Source organism: Copadichromis virginalis, linkage group LG3 (assembly GCF_057382275.1).
Source record: "Copadichromis virginalis isolate Kocher_CV1m ecotype Utaka linkage group LG3, C_Virginalis_male_GT1.1, whole genome shotgun sequence".
Lineage (NCBI taxonomy): Eukaryota > Metazoa > Chordata > Actinopteri > Cichliformes > Cichlidae > Copadichromis > Copadichromis virginalis.
Window position 1 is genome coordinate 7,168,134 of NC_140620.1, and position 21,925 is coordinate 7,190,058.

The 21,925-nt window shown below is 38.6% G+C and overlaps 1 protein-coding gene and 1 long non-coding RNA gene across 2 annotated transcripts in view; both read left to right on the plus strand.

Moving 5' to 3' along the window:
* LOC146712510 (protein NLRC3-like) overlaps positions 1–21,925 on the plus strand; it is a 160,804-nt gene that overhangs the window by 125,732 nt on the left and 13,147 nt on the right. The window lies entirely within an intron of this gene.
* On the plus strand, positions 6,009–7,688 carry LOC146712516 (uncharacterized). The gene is made up of 3 exons (XR_014919257.1): positions 6,009–6,409; positions 6,492–6,724; positions 7,037–7,688. It is a non-coding gene; the product is annotated as an uncharacterized LOC146712516 (long non-coding RNA).

A 21,925-nucleotide genomic window follows, 5' to 3' on the forward strand; every position in this document is an offset into this window, starting at 1 on the left:
ATCGCTCAGGTAACACAGGGGTAGGTCCAGGGAAATCTATTCACAGAGATGCAAAAGGTTACTGTAAGAAGATCGCTAGGGAAACACGAGAACGAACTGAGCTGGGGTTAACACTGACGAGAGTCGGCAACGGTCCAGCGACGAGAAATACAGGGCTGCCATCTTATAAGGGGACTGGAACACTGTTGGGTGATGAGCCACAGGTGTCACCAGGTGCGTGGGCCAAGGGCAGGAGCCCACAGATGAGCTCCGCCCACGCAGTGAGAGAAGGAGGGAGGGAGAGAGCGGGGACAAAATCAAAACAAAAAAACACATGTAGCCACACTGAGGCGACCAGGTAGACACAGGGACCCTGACACCCTCGCCTTTTTCACAAATGTCATGTATGAAAATCTATAATAACTCCAGTTATACGGATATCAATATCCTCATAAGTGAGGATATTGATAAAAGTGATTTTAACTTTTACTGATTTCTGTTTAGATATAAATTGATTCAAAGTGGTCATATATGCAGATTCTGACCTTTCCTCTGGCAAATATATAAACTCACTGAAAACAGTTTGACTTTTCAGAGAGTTTCCTATCTATCTGTATTTTTACTTTAATAGTTAAGCACGATTAACATTTAGGAAACAAAAATAAACAAGTTAATAAATGAAATGAAATAATACTGATTTATATATTCACTCTGTTTACTTTTTCGATATAGAAATACAATGAAGACTTCCATTTTCCTGCTGGTGGCGCTCTCTGGCACTGTGCTCTGCATGACTAACGGACGTGTTCAGAAAACCAGCATATCATCAACATGATCCCACAAGGGGGATGTGATGATCTGATAGCAAACAGAGATAATAATGGTAACTGTAAGCGCAAGAATACCTTTATCATTGGTGACTTTAATCAAGTTAGAACAATTTGTGATCCAAGCAATTGTATCAATGCAAATAGAAATCTTTATAAAAGCCCCACAGACGTGCACATTCTGTATTGTAAACTGCTGGGACAAACAACCGATACCCATTGTACACACAGATACAGATGAAAAGGCATATTGTAATTGCATGTGATAAAATCAATCATTTCCTTCAGCCTGTGCACTTTGAATGTTGCTCTTGAGTTGAGAGATGCTGTGAGCTTGCTGCCATCTTTAAACATCACTTCATGATGCTGGTTTAGATGCTTTATAAGACTTTGTTACGTTTCTTAAACAGTGATGAAAATAATAAAGAGGAAATATGAGAGAAGTGATTTTCAGTGAATGTTGAAAAAAATACCACAATAACAAAAATGATGGCAACATTGCTACACTTTGCTTTCTTAGCTTGCATATTGTACATTTTCACAGTTGTTTCTAATTGGCTCCATCTTCTCTCGCTGTCACAGCTGTTGCTCAACTTTCAGCACTCATTAAATTAAAAAAACAACAAACAAAAAAACCAAGCTGCTGCTGGTAAGGTTGGCATTCTTCCAAGACTCAGTAACACAAAACAAATAAAAAAATGCACATCCCATGTTTATCCCATGTGATTCCAGGCTGAGTTTATGCATTTATGCTTATTTGTTTATAAAATATTATAAGCTGGTCTGAGCTCATTTGTTACTAAAGAAAAACAAACACTGTGTCATTATTTAATCCACTAAAACTAAGACACAATGCAGAAGCAGTGTGTGAAAACTAAGTGCACCTTCACTGGTGTAGCATCTGCCTTAGAAATAATGAACTCAAATGAAACTGTTGAATCATCTCTATGTGCTAAAGGCTCATTTTAATGCAGCATTAATCACGTTGCTTTAACAGTGCTGCATTTTAATAATGTTTATCACGTTCTTTGTAGATTTTAATTATCACCATCGTCGCTGTGAGAACATGTCTGGTTGGAGCAGGCGGCACTCAGGGATCATGTTGTGTGGAAGAAGAGTCATGTGATTGTTTTTTTAAAGCTTTTTTTATATGAGTGCACAGAGTGTGAAACAGAAAGATAGGATTGACAGAGAAAGCTGATCATGTCTGTTGTGACACCTGCAATCTCTGACTAGAGTTTTAGGTTTTGTCAGGCAGCTAACAGAAAGAAAGCCTGGCTTCATTGTACAAATACAACTTACATATACAACACATGACATATTACACAGAGCCAGATGCAGTTTTTGGATTTTATTTCAAAATGTTCTTATTCTGATTGTTTACTTAATATATTTAGACACATTTGGTTTATTTCTATAAAAATGATATTTTACACAAAACTTCAAATAGCTGCCTGCAAACATGGCTCTTTATTGTAAAGCCAGGTATGAACAACAACCTGCAGCTGCATGCTGTTGTGCTCATTGGTGTCACATTAGGTTCTGAACCACAAACAGAGAAGTTTCTTAGAACTGCAGGGCTAGTGATGTAGGTGTTGATGCAAATGATGGCTTAGGGTGGTGCTACGACAGTGTATAAAAACTGAAGCTCCCAGAGCCAAGTGTTATTTGTTCTTCCGTAACTGAGGTGAACTATAACCTGCTCAGGTAGAATTTAATAACAGCGTGTCTGAACTGCTCATCTCCAGGCTTCACGTCTCATTCTGTAAGAACTTGTTGTTTGTTTATTAACTTTTTATAAACAACAGACTTTTGTATACTTCCAAGAAAGAGGGAGAACTTACTCTTCTGCCACACTCACGTTCATCTTTATCTGTCATCAGTTCAGATAAAAGCATCACTGATTATTCTGAACACTGTTTTAAAGCTTCTGCGTCACTCTGATTTCTTCTTAAAGTTGGCAGACAGGATTGTGAAGAAGGACATAGTGGATCCCCCCTTTAATGAGCATATTATCTGTGAACACTGAATACAAACAACCTAAATGCTCATTAAAGAAGCAGGTTGGCTCATAAAGTGCTCTGTACTTATTTTATGCAAGTGCTGTTTCTGGAAACAACCACCATCTGTAATCAACACAGGACTTATTGAACTGTCAGGTGTGCAGACAACATGGCACATTTTGGGAACACCTATAGTTGATGTCTTAATTATGAAAATAGCTACTATGTAGTTGATGCTTCCTGTTCTGCCAGAGCAGGTGCAGCCTTTGTGGAAGTGGGTTCCACTGGACCAGCGTCTGTGAACGATCCACTGTGGGTGATTTTTTTTTTGACCTTACATCTGTGTGTAAGGACCAACCACAACCATCTAAAATCTTTGCATGTTATTTTATCTTCTGTGTAAGAATATACACAGCATACCCTGATGATCAGCTTCAAGGGTTCTCAGTGTAGGATGCATACAGTATGTCATGCTGAAATATAGAGCACTTACAATAGAACCCACTAGAAACCAATTATTTTAGCCTGGTTCCTTAAATCTATGGCATTTTTCCCATGCTGACTGATATGCTGCTCAGTGTCTTTTGCTGTCTGTCATGATCCTGGGCCATGTTGGCCCAGCATTCTTAGTTTTCATATGTTTTGTGTGTTGTTCTTTATTTATGCCATGGTTTCTGTTAAGATGTTCCTTATTTGATTACCTCCTGTGTGCCCCCCTGTTTATCTGTGAGCCCTCGTTTCCCCTCCTTGTGTTTTATTCCATGTTTTCCCAGCCCGTTATGTCCGTGCTCTCCCCGTGCTGTCTCTCCTCCTCTCTGAACCTCCGTGTACTTCCTGTTTTACTTTGACAGTCTCCCGTCAGTGTTGCGTTTACTCCTGCCGTGTCTTGTTATGATTATCAGTGTCACCTGTGTTCCCCGTGTGCTCCCACTTCCCTCGTTAACCCTCTGTGTATTTATGTCTGCGTCTCCCTCAGTTCTGTGTCGCGTTCTCCCTCATTCATGGCCGTGTGTTTCTGTGTATTACGTTATAGTTTCCTCGTTTAGGTTGTATGGTTTTTCTCTCCAGCAATAAAGCTGTGTTTTGAGTTCATTCCTGCCTCCGTGAGCTTGCGTTTGGGTCCTCATCCTGCCTGCACACAGCCGCAACCATGACAGTCTGCTTTTAAATCAGATGTCACTCTGAACATAAACACAAGCCACAGCAGCCCAGCTGTCTTAGCTGAGTACAAGGATACATTTACTCTCTTTGTGTAAAATATTGTGATGATTTTACATTATATTAGGCAGGCAGCTGCCCAAATTAAACCGTGACTATTAGCAGCTTGGTTATTTTGAAAGCCTCGGCTGGAAAAAATTCAAAATGGTTTGTAAGGTTGGCCACAGCTTTGTATGTAAAGGGGAGTTAGAAGATTGCTTCATATTTTAAGATTGATTAAGATTAATTAATATTTTTAATTGTTTTATTTTACATCTCACCTTTTACACTGCATTGAGTTGCTGCCATGTGATTGGCTGAGTGTACATCGTTCTTTGTTTCAAAATGGACTTAATGCTTGGTTGAACAGTTGTGATGTTTATCTCCTTTAGATGTATTTTTTATTTTCATGATGAAAAATGGTTTGTTGGTTCATACCTATGAAGTTACAGTGTTTCTGAAAAGCCTAAAAAGATGAATTGTTACCATAGTAAACTTCAAAACAGACTTTATTATATGATATAGTTATAAAATTGGATAAAAACTGGCTTCAGCATAATATAAAATAATGTGTTGTCACTATGTATGCATTGGTCAACTTTCAGATCTATGAAGTTCAGCTCCCCCAGCTGTGTCTCCCTTCTGTGGCCCATTCCCACATTACTACCCTGTGTATTTAAGCCCTGTGTTTTCCCATGCTTGGTGTCGCGTCGTACCCTCAGACCCTGCCTGTGTGTTCCTGCTTGGTTTCATGGTTTGGTTTCTGTTTTTGTTTCATGCCAGCAATAAAAGCTGTGGTTTTAGTTACATTTCGTCTCGGAGTCCTGCATTTGGATCCACATTTCCACCTGCCCGCACTCAGAGCCCTGACATCAGCATAATATAAAATAATGTGTTTTTTTTTTAAAAAGTCATTTTATTTTGTAGTATATGTTGAATTAACACTATAAAAGCTACTCGACCAGAATTGCAGTTAAAAATAAAACAAAAGCAAAACACAAGTTTTTATAAATGGTTGTTACAAACAAACCTAACCAAAGGAGAAGACGACTGTTTAGTGGAAAAATATTAGACATGCTCTCTCATAATAACTGTGTAATAATGTAAACTAAGACATGTCGAAAACATTGATATTTAGTTAAAGGTATTTATTCAAACGATCCAATGACCAGCATGTTTTAGTGAATGTCTGTAGGCACTGGGAGCTTGGTGGTTGCTTAGGCGACAATATGTCATCTATGTTTTGTTTTTAATTCAGTTTCACTGGTGAAACTAAGAAACAACAGGCTGTAGAGGGACACGTTAACAAAGCTTTACTAACTCTTACTGTCATATCCAGTGTGGACAAATCTGTATAGATTTATATTAATATATTAATCATTCATTTGAATAACCAAGGATGCAAAATAAAAATCACAGGAGAGTTTATGAGACGAGGTCAAGTTCAGAGACACACGTTTAGCAGAGGTGAAGCCTCGAGGACAGCTGGCAGCTACACCCATGTATGACAGCACCCACCTGTCACAAAGAGCAGCCTTTCCATGCCTGACTCTGCATAATTGTCAGCATCCAAGCATTTTAAATGAGTCATCATCCTCAGAAATCATCCTTTGCACAGTTGTTATGAAGAGAAAAATAAACTTTAGAGCTGAAAATCAGATATGAACCGTGATCTGGGAGGGGAAGGGCACCTGCTGCCAGACAATGTTCACCTTGGAAAAAGTCAAAAGTGGTTTATAAATTTTGCCACAGGTCTGTTTGTCAGAGGGAGTTAGGCGATTGCTTCATAATTAAAGACTGATTAAGATGGATTCATATTTTCTTAAAGGTTCTTTTTAGACCTCACCTTTTACACCTGCATTGAGTTGCTGCCATGTGATTGGCTGATCAGATATTTGCATTAATGAGTATTTGAACAGATCTACCTAATGAATTTATATTTATGATGAAAATGCTTTGATGGTTCATACCTATGAAGTTACAGTATATCTGAAGAGCCTTAAAATATTTTTTTTTTACCATAGTAAACTTCAAAACAGACTTTATTATATGATATAGTTTTAAAAAAGGATAACAATTGACTTCAGCATAATATAAAATAATGTGTTTTCCCGATACCTGATTTTTAGCACTATGTATGCATTGGTCAACTTTCAGATCTATGAAGTTCAGCTCAGTTATCTATGTTTTCATTTTTAGTTTCCATTTGCATTTAGATGCATGGCCGATTCTCTGATGTGTGATCTGTTTCTACCTGTGCTGATGCTAGCAGGACTAAAGCTGATCAAGCAGCAGTAAATATGTGAAGCAAGGCTGAAGGATACACTCATAAAATGAACAGAATCATAAGAATATAACAGCACGAGCACTGCAAATGCAACTAAAACATGTTGACATCAAATGGTATGTTATTTGAAATCTATATGAAATAATGACACATATGTTTTCCAATTTTTTTTATTTATTAATTTTATTTTTTCCACAGTTGTGTAAATCAGTCTGTCTGTGGACTGCCAGCCAACACATCCACAACACCAACAACTCAGACGGCACAAAGCCTTTTAAGTTGGCGAGGCGTGATAGCAAATGCAGCGCAGGTACATCCATCTCACCTGCAGCAGCATCGCAGACCACGCCCCCCCTCCACACCACTCTTTCCTCATAGTTGCTCGCCATCGTTGCGCTCAGAGGGTAGAAGGTCCCGATCGAAGTGCACAGGTAACTTCCCTTCACATTTCACAACAATGATCCTGTTAGTGAGAAGCCTGCCTTCATACTTGCAGCTGGGTTTCCTGGCTCCCTGATGCTTTAGCTTACATTTAATTATGCGAAACGTTGCGGTACTATACGTCATGCCGCTATTTTCATCGTACCTCCCATCACCTCTACAAATGGATTTGACCTTTGCTGGAATGCTGAGGATGAATGTGTTGGTTTCCTTACAACTGATATTCCTATTTGATATTTCTGTGTTACACAGCTTTTCAGTCATCTTAGCATCTACATGCTGTCTTCTAAACTTTTCATAAGGTGTTTCTTCAGGTCGGTGCTCGCTTGGTTGAAAATTGTTCACTTTGGAAAATCCGGAAGCAAAGAGCAGCACGAGCATCGTGCAGACAAACAGTGTCTTCATCGTCTCCTGGAGAAGAAAACACATGGACATTTTTCCACATTAAGAATTTGGCAGATACATCCTTTTGGATCCTGAAGCTCAGTAAGTCGTCTTTGTGAGCTGCAAACACACACGACAAGAGGACTGATAGACCTTTTTCTTTAAATGAAAGAAGTAGTTTTATTTATAGTTTTCTTTTTTATTTATTTATAATCATATATATTACTTTGTTCTCTGTTTATTTTTTATTTTTCAACTGTTAGGACGATTTCTAAATATCCTGAACAAGCCTGATCTGGACAGCTCCTGGAAGCAGATTCAGGCGTGATGATGTCATTTTCAACTGGAAAAAGAAGCTTTGAAAAGCTGAAGTAGTTTAAATGTTTAGATATTTAACCTTGTTGTATTACTTTATATTTTATATTCATCGTATTAAGACATCAAGATATTTGTTTTTGCCTTAAAATTTTGTGTTTTAATTTATACTTTTTGTTATTATTTTTTTTAATTTTGTCATTTTGCCTTTTTTACTTGATGTGATTTGGATAAATATATATTTATATCTACAGATATATTGAGAGAGTTTTTCTCTGGGTTTCACAAGCCCATTTTATAGATAAAAGTCCAGGTCATAATAGATCCGGTTCATTGAGAACAAAGTTTAAATCCGATTTAATATAAATGCCTTTCTGCACTCAGTTATTCTTTCCTGTCATATGTTTCAGTGTGCTCTGTAGTAACAATGACACACTGCAAAATAAAAATAATAAGACACTCACCTTTTTTTTCCTTTACTAATGATGATGATTAACCTGCAGTGGTTCAGGTATAAGTTGGTTGTCTGGAACAGCAGGTGATGAAGATGTCGTGAAGGGTCTGTGGTTAATGTATATAGTGGGTTCATTACATAACTGGATAGGCAACATCTGACAGTCAGTTTAAATAAGATCTTGTTGTATTTGAACACAAATCAGCAAAAACAGGTCTCTCACCGTGCAAATATACAGCTTACGTAAGTTTAGTATGCTCACCGAATGCAGTGTTTAGTGTAGCAGCAGAATTATGACAGTTTATGGAGATGTTCAACGTGAGCCTGCTGCCCAGCTTTAAAAGGAAATTCATTTTAAATGATACATAATAAGTTCTTACCAAAAGAGGAATGCAGACGGAGATGAGCAGAGATCTCTTCTGCAGTTCAGATGCTGCTGTGAGTTCTAGTTCACTTCTGTCACAGAGGAACAAAGTGTGTTTGGATCTGGACACTTTGATTTTTATACTTCTGATCAGCACCACCTCAAATAATCCCTTGCATCCACACCTACATCACTGGCCCACCACTTCTAGGAAACTTTAACACTTCCCTGCTTGTGACTCAGAAAGATAATGCAAATATGATGACCACTGACCACAAGAACCTGCATGTAGATGCAGCCTGTTTTTCCACATCTGGCTTTAGAAAAAAAATTAATGCACAAACAAATAGATTTAAAATAAAAAGATGTGTTGGTATATTTTGACCTTTCAAATAAACTATTAACACTTCTTTTTTCCCCTTTTTAAGTATAATTTTTGGCAAATAAAGTGAGTGTTTTGACCATTTGCAGTTAAAATGTTGAACAATCTTTTTATTTTAGTTTTACTACCAGTTGGTTGTAATAATTTCATATGAGGGTTTAAATGGATGTATAACAAAACAAAGGATAAAAGTATATATAAAAGTATATTTAATGAAGCTGATCGAACAACAGTGCAATATGGCATGATGACAGTGTTTACAATTTTGGCAGGAGAACAAAAGATACATATTATAAAATACAAGACATGAAAATCTCAGGGGTCGGGGGCCCAGGAAGTCTGACCCGCAGATTCCAGGTCTGACTTCGAGTACATAAAATATCATCTTTCTTGTGGGGAAGGAGCCTGAGTTAGAGCAGGAAGTTACACCATATTGATATTGTTGGGGTAGCCTCAATGCCAGTGTTGGACTCTCCAGTTTCCTTGAAGGAGGTTTGACTTTGTGCCATCGTTGGCTGGACTCTGTGCTCATTGATATCCCAGTATCAGTGAGTTAAGACACCATGCATTTATTTTCTGTGTGGCACACAACAAGAAAACAAGCCAAGAGAGAACACATCAGCCTCCAATGACAGTTTATTAAAAGGTTTATTGGAGGTTATTTGTTGTGTTATTGAACCTGTGTGCTAATGAAAGAGTGTCCTTAATAAACGTACTCCATAAGGAAGTGTGTTCACAAGTGCACAGAACACATTAGGGCACAGGTCAATGATCGGTTTTACAATTGTATTGTCAGATCGATGGACACTTTCGGATACTTGGATATTCAGGTGATTAGAGGAGCAGAGATGATCAGCTGATCAGGATTTGGTGGTGTGTTGGATCAGGTGGTGGAGAGATACAGGACAGGCCTGACATACACAAACGTATAGTGAAGGTGCAGAGGCTCAGATCTGTGACATCGTCCCAGCTCAGTGTCCATATTTAGATGTAACAGTGCTATAGACTTTACCTGACAACTTGTATGAGTAATGTTTTCATCTCAGGCATGTCAATTTCATTTGTGAATATATTTTTAATACTTGTACAACAGATTTTTTTGAGTGTTAAATAGAAATTATATGCTGAAACTGAAGTGATGGATCGCACTCTTTAGTTCACCCCTGCTCTCGAAACAATGTAGGTGGTCCAATTAACATATTTACATTTTTTCATTTGCTTTTGCTGTTTCACTTGCAAAATATTTCCAGTGTGACATTTGATCAGGTCTTGCAAACCTTGTCGTTAACCAAGCAGTCACTCCCAGGCTGCTGTGCTGATCACCGGATCTTAACTTAATTGTCACAGTGCACTCAGAACAAAACAGCCATGCAGAGATATGAGTCACAGTGACATTAAAACTGATGAAGACCGTCGTCGTTAGAACCAGCAAACTGAATGAACTAAAAAAGATAATCTAAATTCAACTGGTCTCAAATATCAGGATCTCAGTGTTAAGTCCATATTTTTGAAGTAGAAGCTTTTACTGGTTTTACTTAAGAAAAAGAAATAATAAGGAATTGTTTTGGAATTTGTCCAGGTTAACAGATGAAATCATGTTCAGTGCTTTGTCCTGTCAGTAAACACAGATTCTTTATTTGCACTGAATGGGACAGTATATAATTTCACTGCTTTTGGCGTAATGACAATAAAAGATAGTTTCAAAGTCTGACCTGCAAAGCCCGTCCACCCAGTGTCCTCCTCAGTCATGCTGGTTGCATGATTGCTGTAGAAGTGCTAAACTACTGTGACCTGATTAATTGAACTGAGCTCACACTGCAATAACTAATCAGTGAGGTGGTAGTTTAAGTACTTCATTACCAAAATGTATAAATGAAGTACATCAGAAGATGTTGGGGAAGAAGGACTTCACCGGGTGGGCCTGGACCCCCGAGGCCTGTCCCTGTGCCGACCTCGTTTGAGTCTAATAGATTTATAAGATAGAGCTCATCAAAAGACTAAGATATGAATATAAACATGATATTTGTCAGTTTAATTTAATGTTAAGTTGAACTGGAGTTAACCAGAATCCTTTACTCTTCCAACTCCTCTACTTTGTCTAACAGTTAGCTTAGCTTAGCCTAGCCAAGTTTTCTTTGCAAAACTGCTAATTGCATGGTTTCAAATTGCAGTTTTGATTTTAAGTCGACTAATTGTTCAGACCTGCTCTGGGGCCTGTCTGAAGTATTAAATTGACATATATTTGTCTCAACACCTACGCAGGAGAACTTTTTTGTAAGTGTGAAATGGAAAATAGAAGAAGAAGTAGAGATGTGGGTGTTCCTATTTACATGTTTTTATTTTCTGTTTCTTTAGCCAAACATGTTATTTGATCAGAGCACCTGCCTGTACACCTGCTTTTAACCAAGCAGTTATTTTCAAGCTGCTACACTGATCACAAAGTCATGACATATGAATGACAGGAAGTGTCCAGTGTCACGTACCGATATTAATGACAACAATGATGGGTCAAAGCAACATATGATGAACATTTATTACGATATCCTGATAAATGTAATGCAGCGGGATAACTTCTACAGTTATTATGTTAGTGATGATGCCTCTTTGCTTTGCATTTATTCACAGCTTTGTGGCGTACGATGGAGTGTCAGGGCCACATTAAGATGATAACCTGCCACGGCTGCAGTACCCTCTACAACACGGCTTGTGTCGATGATTTAGTGAAGCAAACTGATCAGCTGTCTCATTGTGTCTTTTGTGTGTTTGGTTTTGTGTTTTCAATGAACTGAAAGCCCTCTTTAATGCACGAGGGTGTGACCATCCACATTCTCTCATCTGTCCAGTGTCAGCCATTCATTTTGTGCAAATGGTCAAGTCTTCCAAGTGTGCGTGCTTTTCCTTCTGACCAGATGCAGCTTTTTGCACCATAACTTTATTGTCCTGATACTGATCATCACACTGTGTATGTGCACTAAAACAGCAATCATTTCACTGCTCAGGTTACAAAATGTCATAAGATGCTGCATGGCCGTACAAGATAGACTTTGGTTAGCAACAACTCTCTGAGGCCTCAACTGTGAAGCAGAACGCTGTCTTATCCGGCTAACTTCAAGAGCCAAGTTATCCTTTGAACCTAATCTGCTCCAAAGCAATTTATGTTCCAAATGTGAGATCACCAGGTACAAAATCACCACCTACTAACCAGTAAGACCAAAAAAAGAACAAAATAAATAAAATCCCCGATCCTGGAAGGTCCCTCAGACCGCTGTGTGCAGAGAGTAGGAGGGTGTAAAATTTTTCAGCAGAGTCTGACGTCTTTGTCTTTCCATGATTAGCAACGATAATGAACATAGATTCTCTACAACTTTACTGTTTTGTAAGTATTAATATATGATCCTAAAGCAGGACACCTGCACTGTAATTAATGACGTCACATCACATGTTTAAATTATGCTTTTACATTTAACCAGACCAACAAAAAGCTCATACTCAATTTTAGCAGCAGTCATTGTGACACTGATGATAAAACTTGTGTAAAATTGCAAAACTGTAAAAAGAAATTTAAAAAAAAAAGAAAAAAAAAAAAGCATTTTTGTAGCTCAATGTTGAAATTACAGTTAACTTCACTGGTTGGCTGTTTCACCTGTAACACTTCAAAATAACATGCTAAGGTTTAATAGGTTATAAGGAATATACTCTGAGCCCTGAGCAGTGTTGTGCTAATAAGAGACGTTTTGTGTGTGCAGTGAACCAGTAAGCTTTGTATTTCATAATTTATTGAGTTTCTATTATCCTTTCTGACCTGCGTTAAGGAAGCCATTAAAGCACCATGTCCGCTATAATAGTTCTGTAGTTTGATGCTTGAGTCGTTGCAGACTTGTTGAAGCTCCCTCACCCGTCAAAGCAGCGTCTTTGTTATTCGAGTCCAGCAGATGGCAGTGTTTCACTGTCTGACGGCTGTCTGAAGCTTCAGCTGGATTATCCGTTTGCTATGTTTGCCATGTTACAGTGGGGAGGAAAAACTCCTTTTAACAGGAATATCTAGACATGAGTGATTACTGCAGTGGGGCACTATCTGTGCTATCTATAAGAAATGTTAGCAACAATAAAACTCTGAGGATCAGGGCTCCATTTCACTCCAGTGTTCAGTGGCATTTTAAAAGAGTGAATACCGACGCTGAATGTCTTTGTAAAGCAAAAGCACTTTGTTAGCCTTTACAGAGCAAAGCTATGGATCAATGTGCAGTGAAGAAAAATCGAGGTGGCCAGTCTGTCCTTTCCTAACCAATCACAGAGCTCCTTACATTGCACCATGTGGCTAATTTGCGTTTTACTGATATTGCTGGGCTGCTGTCAATCATTTTGTCTTTATATTACAACAGAGCATTGACCTTTAACCTGTTTAATTCATACTGAGTATTTAAAAAAATGTATTGTCATAATAAATTCTGCCTCACTGAAACACCATTTTGCATTAGCCTCTATCACCTGACTTGTCACTGATGATATCACTGCATGAGCAGGCGAGCGGTAGCGGCGGGGGGGTGTAGGTGAAGCTCATGAAGAACAAAATTCTGTACGAGCGGATGCAGTGAGTCCAATAACCAGGGGTAACTGGAAATAAGGTGTTGTAGGTTGGCTTCCACAGTGTAAAGAGACACTTCTCCCTCATGCTCTAACAGCTGGTAAATCAATTTAGAAGCAGAGTCGATAACGGCCTCCTGAAGCTCCCTAGGTGGGGTGACTGCCGCTGGATCCATATCTGGCTGGTCCGTACTGTCACGGCGGGTGAGGAGAGCCGTGTGAAAATAATAAATGAGGATCCAATCGCAGGCAGTAGTGGAGAAGTGAAGGTGGTTTATTGAACACAAAAATAAATATGGACAAACAGCAAATGGAGCACGAACTAAACTAGACTGGAAACAACTAAACTACAGCGCACAAACACACGGGTGAGACATGGTGGATACACAGACGGACCAGCAACTACAATGACAGAGGACACGACTTAAATACACAGAGAAACACAGGGGAATTACACACAGGTGGTGGACACAGCTGGGAATAATCACCAAGACGAGACAGAGGTAAAACTGAACACACTCACATGAGACGCAGACCTTCACAATAAAACAGGAACAAGAAACCATCACACTAAGACGCAGACTCGACATAGAGAGAGAGACAGAAAATGACACATGGAACTAAACTAAACCTGCAAAAACATGACAACTCAAAATACTGGGTCAAACTGAGCCAGAACCGTGACAGATTTTCTATAATGTTTTGCTTGAGCATGTCCTGCTTTTCTGTAATGTTATTTCTACAGTTTTAGCAGTTCTTCTCGAGGGAAAGAGAAAGATGTAAAAATCTTATACGTTATATATGTTAAATAACATGTGTAGTGCTCACATGTAATGCAGATGTTAGCTTTGATCTAACCAATAAATCCTGATTGGATGTTGTTAGCGTTAGCACTTGTGTTTGCTTCCCTGCTGTACAACAGCATTACCAAAATACAACTGAAGAAACAAACTCAGTTATGAAAAGTTTGTGTTCAGTTTGCAGTCGCTGAAAATAATTACACCTTTGGGAATGACATGGAAATGCTCCCACACTAAAGATTGGGTTTTGTTTTGGGGATTTTCCATCTTAATTTATCTGTCTTATTTGGCTATTTGGCTCTTGCCTATGTTTTCGTGGCTGCTGCTATCTATATTTTATATATATGCAATGAAAATTCCCGTCTCGCCCCTCCCGGCAGTCTGTATACTTTAAACTCGGGTAGTTTTTACACAGGATACGGGAGGATTACTGAGAAGAACCTAAGCAAACACGTGACAAGTTTTCAACAGGAATGAATGACAGTAAAAATGTTACCTCACAGATCGTTTTCATGCCATCAGTAATGAGCTGGTTTCAGCTGGACTGGACACACTCAAATGGCAAAGAAGGTTGTGTAGCCTTTGCAGAGAAGATGAAATGCATTCATGTAAATCAAAATGCATCTTTTAATTGAGGTAGAGGTTTGTCAGAGATATTATTCTCATAATGTACCTTTGTCCCAGCTGATTACCTTCATTAAACAGCAGGTTGCAAAAACCTCTTGTGTACCTCTTTTCAACCACTGGGAGGCGCTACAGCTTCATTCCTTTCACACTAAGGCAGCGGTAGGGAACTCCAGGCCTCGAGGGCCGGTGTCCCTGCAGGTTTTAGACGTTCCCTACCCCTGCACTAAGGCCTTTGAAATCTTCATTAACACTGAGCTTGAAATTTCTATCAGTCGAATGCAAAGGAGTCCTGTGGTTGTAGGACAGAGGTAGGGAACGTTAATCTGCCATCATTTAGAGTATATGACAACAACCTTCAAATCTGAAGTCTCAGAAATCTGCTTCGTGTACAAGTTCCTCAAAAAATCAGGGCTAATATCACCAAATTGTACATAAACAGACTTTTACATGTTAAATATTTCTCAAATATGGGGAAAAAAACAATATAAAATACTATATTATTAACAAAATATCTTAAGATACAGCTACAAATTGCTTGAAACATTTGCAATGAAATATATAAAACAGCTTTATTGTCAGTGAGGACAAAGTTATAGTGATGCTGTGCTGGAGTGTTCAAAAGAAGACAGAGACATGAAGTATAAATATTGTATAATATTAAATATAAGAAAGAACAAAGTTATAAAAACATTAATAATTGAAATCTGCAACAATATTCACATAAAGTGTAAAATACAGAGTTAACTGTTTAATAGGTAAAGTTTAGGTCTTGCAGTCGAACAATGATCCCAAACACAGCAGGAAATCTACAGCAGAATAGCTGAAAAGCAAAGTCCAGACCTCAACCTGGGACATTCAGAGAGCTGTGCTTAAATAAATGCCCACAAACCTCAAAGAACTGAAGCAACGTTGTAATGAAGAGTGGGCCAACATTCCTCCACAACAATATGAGAGACTGATAAAGTCAAGCAGAAAACAATTAGCTCACATTTGTGCTGCTAGACGTGTTTCTAGTTATTCACAGGACTGTAGTTTGAATTTAAAGAAATGTGAAAGTGCACTGAAATTAACATAAAGTTATTGCAATTTAAAAAAAAAAAATCAAGAAATCTAAGAGGAAGAAACAATGTAAACCACACAATTTTTTTCCTTATATTCTCCACACGGCAATGCACATAACAGACATAAAATATTTGCATTTATCAATAGAAAATATACAATTTTTCCATAGTCATAGCCAGGCCCGATTACTGCCAAACCTGTGCTGAATCAATCACTTAAACAGGACCTGTCTGACAAAGTAGAGTAGACCAAAAGATCCTCAAAAACTACACATCATGGCGCAATCCAAGGAAATTCAGAAGCAAATAAGAAACAAAGTAATTGAGATCTCTCAGTCTGGAGATGCAACGTCAAGATGAACAGAATCCAGTTTCTGGGATCCTGAAGGAGAATGTCTGGCCATCTGTTCACGACCACAAGCTGAAGTGCACTTGATCCAAAGCACACCAACAAGTCCACCTCTAAGCAGCTTAAGTAAAACAAAATAAAGACTTTGGAATGGCTTAGCCAAAGTTCATACGTGAATCTGATTGAGGTGCTGTGACCTTGGAAAGGTGGTTCATACTCAAAACCCCTCCAGTGTGGCTGAATTACAACAATTTTGCAAAGATGAGTGGGCAGAAATTCTTCCACCACCTCGTAAAGGACTCATTGCCAGTTATCCCAAACGCTTTATTGCAGTTGTTTCTACTCAGGGTGGCCCAACCAGTTATTAGGTTTAGGGGGCAATCACTTTTTCCACACAGGGCCATAATAATGGCCGCCTTAATAATAAATGCCTTGATTTAGGAACTACTTTTAATGTTTACTTGTGCTATTTTGCAAAAAATAAAATCTCTGCGAAAACATCAAAACTGCTGACCATCTGACCTCAATATGAAATTATTAATCTTTTGACAAAAAACATTTAGATTTGTAAAAATAAAGAAACCATAGAGGAACAAACAATGTTGTTTGCTACGTTCTAACATGGCAATCTAAATAACAGTAATGCAAACATATATATTTATCAATAAAATCAGATCGCCTTTTCACTGTTACAAAAGTCAAGTACATCAATGTTTGTTCAGCTTTCATAAATGTAAGTTTATAAGTACATAGTACATTTTTTGGTAAAGTCCAACTTCTTTTAATACATGCAACACATTTCAGAACATTTGGGACAGAGACAACAAAAGACTGGAAATACTTCGTAAAAATCTGGTGAAACACTTTAAAGCCAGTGGGATTAAATGGGAGACATAAAATTTAATACTAGACAAAGACCGATTGAATCATGAAGCAAAGAATTAATAACTAAATCACAAGTAGAAAATGTTATGCAGATATTATTGGATAGATTTTGGTGTAGAAAAAAATGACAAGAAATCAAAAATGAAAGTTATCTGGTCTTTTTCTTTAAAGAGTAGCCTACTGCAGAGCAGCAACACTGACAAACACCATCATCACCAATACTGCAGCTAATACAATGATCCAGGAGGAAACTTGAAAAAGCAGGAGAAATGTGACACTGATCAAAATGAAGACATCAATTATTGATCAAAGAGAAAATGCATACTAGCACAATGCATTGTTATTGCATCTCAGTTTCTCACCATCACTGATAATCTGACGTCTGCTGGACCTCAGGAATCGTCTCCATCACCTCTCTGTGAGGAGCAGAGAGCACTCGTGCTGCACATCCCACCTGTGTGCTGTGTTTACGTGAACCTGAGAGCACAGCTGTAGTGGTGACAGTGACTGTAGCGTTGGTGTTGGACACACTGACAGTGTTGTACTGTGAGAAGCTGAGGTGTTGTTGTGAGACACTGAGTGTTACAGTGGGAGCAGGTCGACCAGTGGCTGAACAGGAAACAACCCACTCTTCAGCAGAGTTTGACTCTCTGACATCAACAACAGGTTCATGCAGCTCTGTGAAGGATCAGGAGATATAAAATAAGTATATTGTTAAAGATACATTGACTTCTAACACATGTAACGCATTAAGGTAAAATTTCTTACCATAAGGATGTGTTACACGATTTATAAACCCCAGTTTGTTAATTATTTGTTCATTATTCATAACTATATACTTAATTTTTTAAAAATTAAGTGTTTTTGGTCAAATGGAATTTCTTTTTGGGTAATTTTAGCCCCTTTTAGCCCTCTGCCAAAATGTTTTAACCTTTCTGTCTCTAACAGTAAAACATCGTTCCTTTATCTTCTGTGTCTGGTGTGTTGGTCAGGATTAGCTAGCTTGGCAAAAAGTTCACATTAAACAATTAAAGTGTGTTACTGTGAGGTGTGTGTTCGTACTATGAGTCACAGCTGGAGTTTTCTTGCGGGTGAAGGTTTTTCACCTCGCTGTCATTCTTGCATAAAAGTGTTTGACCCCTTCAGAAAAAAAAACGAAATTTGGGATTATTTTTTGTTTTGTTCATTGTGTGTATTTGTTTCTACTTTTTACTTTTTCTTTTACTGTGTACAGCACTTTGGTCAACCTGTGTTGTTTTTAGACATGGTTATTGATTGATTGATTGATTGATATGTCTTTGATTAAAATACAGCCTACTCCACATCCTCCAAGTTACAGAGAAGAGGAACCATCTGGGGTGAACTTGTGCACTTGGTATTGGCTGTCATGGTCCCTGTGCCTCTCCGGCTCGCTCATGTTGGCCACAGGTTTGTTTTGTTTTCTCTCCTGCTTTCCTGGGTGGAGCTCATTGTGGGCTCTCACCCTTGGCCCACGTATCTGTGGTGATTTCTACACCTGTTGCTGATCAGGCGGCGTCCCCCTTGCCTATTTAACGCTGCGGCACGGAGTATTCGGCACTGGAACGTTGAACCTCCCATGTTCGTGCTCTCAGCTCTCCTAAGACAAACTCTCTCAGTGTTGTGTGGCGTATTGATCTAATTGGACTCTTTGTGTTTAGATCTCCCCGGAACTGGTGGCGGACCCTGACCTGTGATCCCTGTGTGTGTCAACATAAGTGGAAATTGGAGCGAGAGTGGCTGTGGAGAAGCGAGTGTGCGTAAGAAGAGGAGTGGCGGAGTTTGGGCCGAGTGGGGAGCGACTGTGGATTCCTTCCCCTGGAGCCCTGAAGCCCTGCCCCATTCACTGTATATACACATCACTGTGGTTTCCCTTCTGTGTTAATAAATTGTCAACCCTTTGCTTGCCAGAACGCTGCCTGCGTCTGAATCCATCTGTTAGCCCTGACATTGGATACCTGGAAATCAGTGAAGGGACCATTAATGCTTAAACTTGTACACAGGTTTGAGAGCAACCACCCAAAAGCTTCTGCTAATAAACACTAGTCTGTGTTTGTGATGCAAATGTTTCTGGCTGTGTTCACAAACATTTAGTAAGGTGAGTGAGGAATATTAATACTTATTATTAGATCATTAGCAGACTGTAGAACTTGACTGCATGCCAAGGTGGCAGTTCAGCCATTTGATTCATGTTGCAGCAGCTCATGAGTGAATGAACATCGTGCAATAAAAGTACTTCTAGAAGTACATTTTTGCAAAAACGGACATTGTGGAGGAATGTAGGGAAGACACGAGGGAGCCCAATATTTTACTCAAACGTTAATCGCTGCATCACACAACTGAACATTCAAAGCGCCAAAACCTAACCCTCTCACTTCCCGTTACACTGGGTACGAGTGGAGCTACCTGGTGGTATGTACTTATATTTATTTAAATTTACTTGAGTAGGGTAGAGTCATGCTAATGACCTAATAATTTTATTCAGGTGTGTTGCAGCAGAGATACATTTAAAAGCTTCAGGACGCTGGCTCTCAAAGCCTGGAGTTTGACACCCCTGCTTTACACAAAGATGGGTTAAATCACAGTGCAAAGAATGAATGAATAAATGAAATATAAAAAATAAATAATTATTAAATAGTCTTACACATCAATGTCATTGGTTGACTTTTGAAGTATTTGAATCCTTATTGGGTTCCCTGAGTGACAGAAGGATTAAAACACTTTAAAATCAGTACTGAAAATATGTGCAGACATTACTAGATAGATTTAGGGTTAGAATCAATAAATCACTATCATGTTAATAAGATAAGACACATTACAAAACGACATACTAGAAAGTGAAAAGGTAACTTTTCTTCAAGCAGCATAGTGGAGCAACAGAAAAAGACAAACCCCAACACCAGCACTGCTGCAGCTATTACAGTGATTGAGGGAAAATCTGTGAAAAAAACAGAAAAACGTGACGCTGACCAACAATAATACATCACTCATGAAGTACTGAAGTCATTGTTATTAGATTCCAGTCAAATTTACCCAAGTATCATCCATCTCTAGTCTGTGGTATACAGAAAGAGTTTCTCACCACCAACAGATGTTTTTTGGACCTCAGGAATCGTCTCCATCACATCTCTGTGAGGAGCAGAGAGCACTCGTGCTGCACATCCCACCTGTGTGCTGTGTTTACGTGAACCTGAGAGCACAGCTGTAGTGGTGACAGTGAATGTAGCGTTGGTGTTGGACACACTGACAGTGTTGTACTGTGAGAAGTTGAGGTCTTGTTGTGAGAGTGTTACAGTGGGAGCAGGTCGACCAGTGGCTGAACAGGAAACAACCCACTCTTCAGCAGAGTTTGACTCTCTGACATCAACAACAGGTTCATGCAGCTCTGTGAAGGATCAGGAGATATTGCAAGGAATATGTTGTTGAAAGGAAATCAGTTTCTAGCACATTTAAACACATTAATGCAAAAGTTCTTACCATAGACTTGGAAGCAGGTTCTACCAGTGAAGGAGCCTTCAGGATAAGTGTTAAACAGACAGTGATAGCATCCTTCATCCTGCTCCGTCACATTCCTGATGACTATGGAGCAGTTCTGTAGTCCAGTGTATTTAAACTTGACTTTATCGTTAAAGCCATCATTCACTCTCTGACCATAGTACTTGCTGTAGGTGGCAACATTTGTCTCCACATCACGTGAGATTTTCTGCCATGTGACCTGAAGGACGTCTTTAGTGTCCAAGAGCTGACAGCTGAATTCAGCATCTTCTCCCACTGCTGCCAGCACAGTCTGCTGTGTTTGGACCACTGCTGTTAGAGCTGCATGGAGAATAACATGAGTTAGAGATGTGGAACTGAGAGGTATTGATGGGAAGGATTAAACAATAATTCGGGTCATGGAGTAGTCTGTGTTTTAGGCTCAAACAAATTGACATATGGGTACCACTTAAATGTGATGTAGACTATAAATATAAACCTGACACTCATTGTTTCATACTGTATGTTTCAGGGACATTTTCTTTCATCTATAAAAAAAAAAGTAAGACAATTCAGTTAGCTACCAACTAAACAAAGAAAGTCAGATAGATGTACAGATCGTGTCTATATTGGTTCTGTTGGTCCATGACCAATTCTGGAGGTCTGTACTGCATTTGAACTTTTTCAACAATTTGGAGGTCCAACCATGATTTAAGCTGGACATCAATATGGCGTTCAACATTAGAACCTTGGACTTGATGTATATTTTTTGGACATCATGTAGATATCTATGACAAGTGCAGGGAATTTAAAGGTTTAATTGAGGTCATATTTTTTATTTACAAAATATCAATATTGGGGCTACAAAACAATCCCTTCAGTGGACCAAAAATGAATTATAAAACCCATCACTTCAACATAACCAATACCAGGACTGGTATTGACTGGTAACTCGTGCTACTGTAGAAATTCCCATTGATTTTCTACATTTTCCCAGAGGCCTCCCCTTCTGTGGATTACTAGTATGTTATTTATTAATTTGTGCCTCAATTATTTCAGACCAGTTATTTCACTGGGGAAGCCCTAAATTGCCCACTTCCTAATTTCAGCACTGTTTGATCTTTCTCTTTAGCATGTATGTAACTTTGGTTTGTTGAGATTTTGGCATTACTTCTGTCATAAACATTCTCTCTCAGACATAACTGACTAAGATTTCTGTGGTTACCCAGAACATTTTAATAGACTTTTTGTAATCAATCAGGTCTTCAACCCCTTCTTTTTAAAATAGTGTATAAACCGTATGTATGTGTGAAAGACTGTTAATGTTTTGATAAATTGTTTATTTTAGAACAATTGGTGAGTGTGTTTAGCCACTTCACACTACTACACTTTGCTCTAAACTACATTCCTTCTCTGAACAGTATATATGTGAATGGACTGACGGATCTTTTAATTTCAAATGTTAAATAATTGTCAGTAAACTACTTATGACCT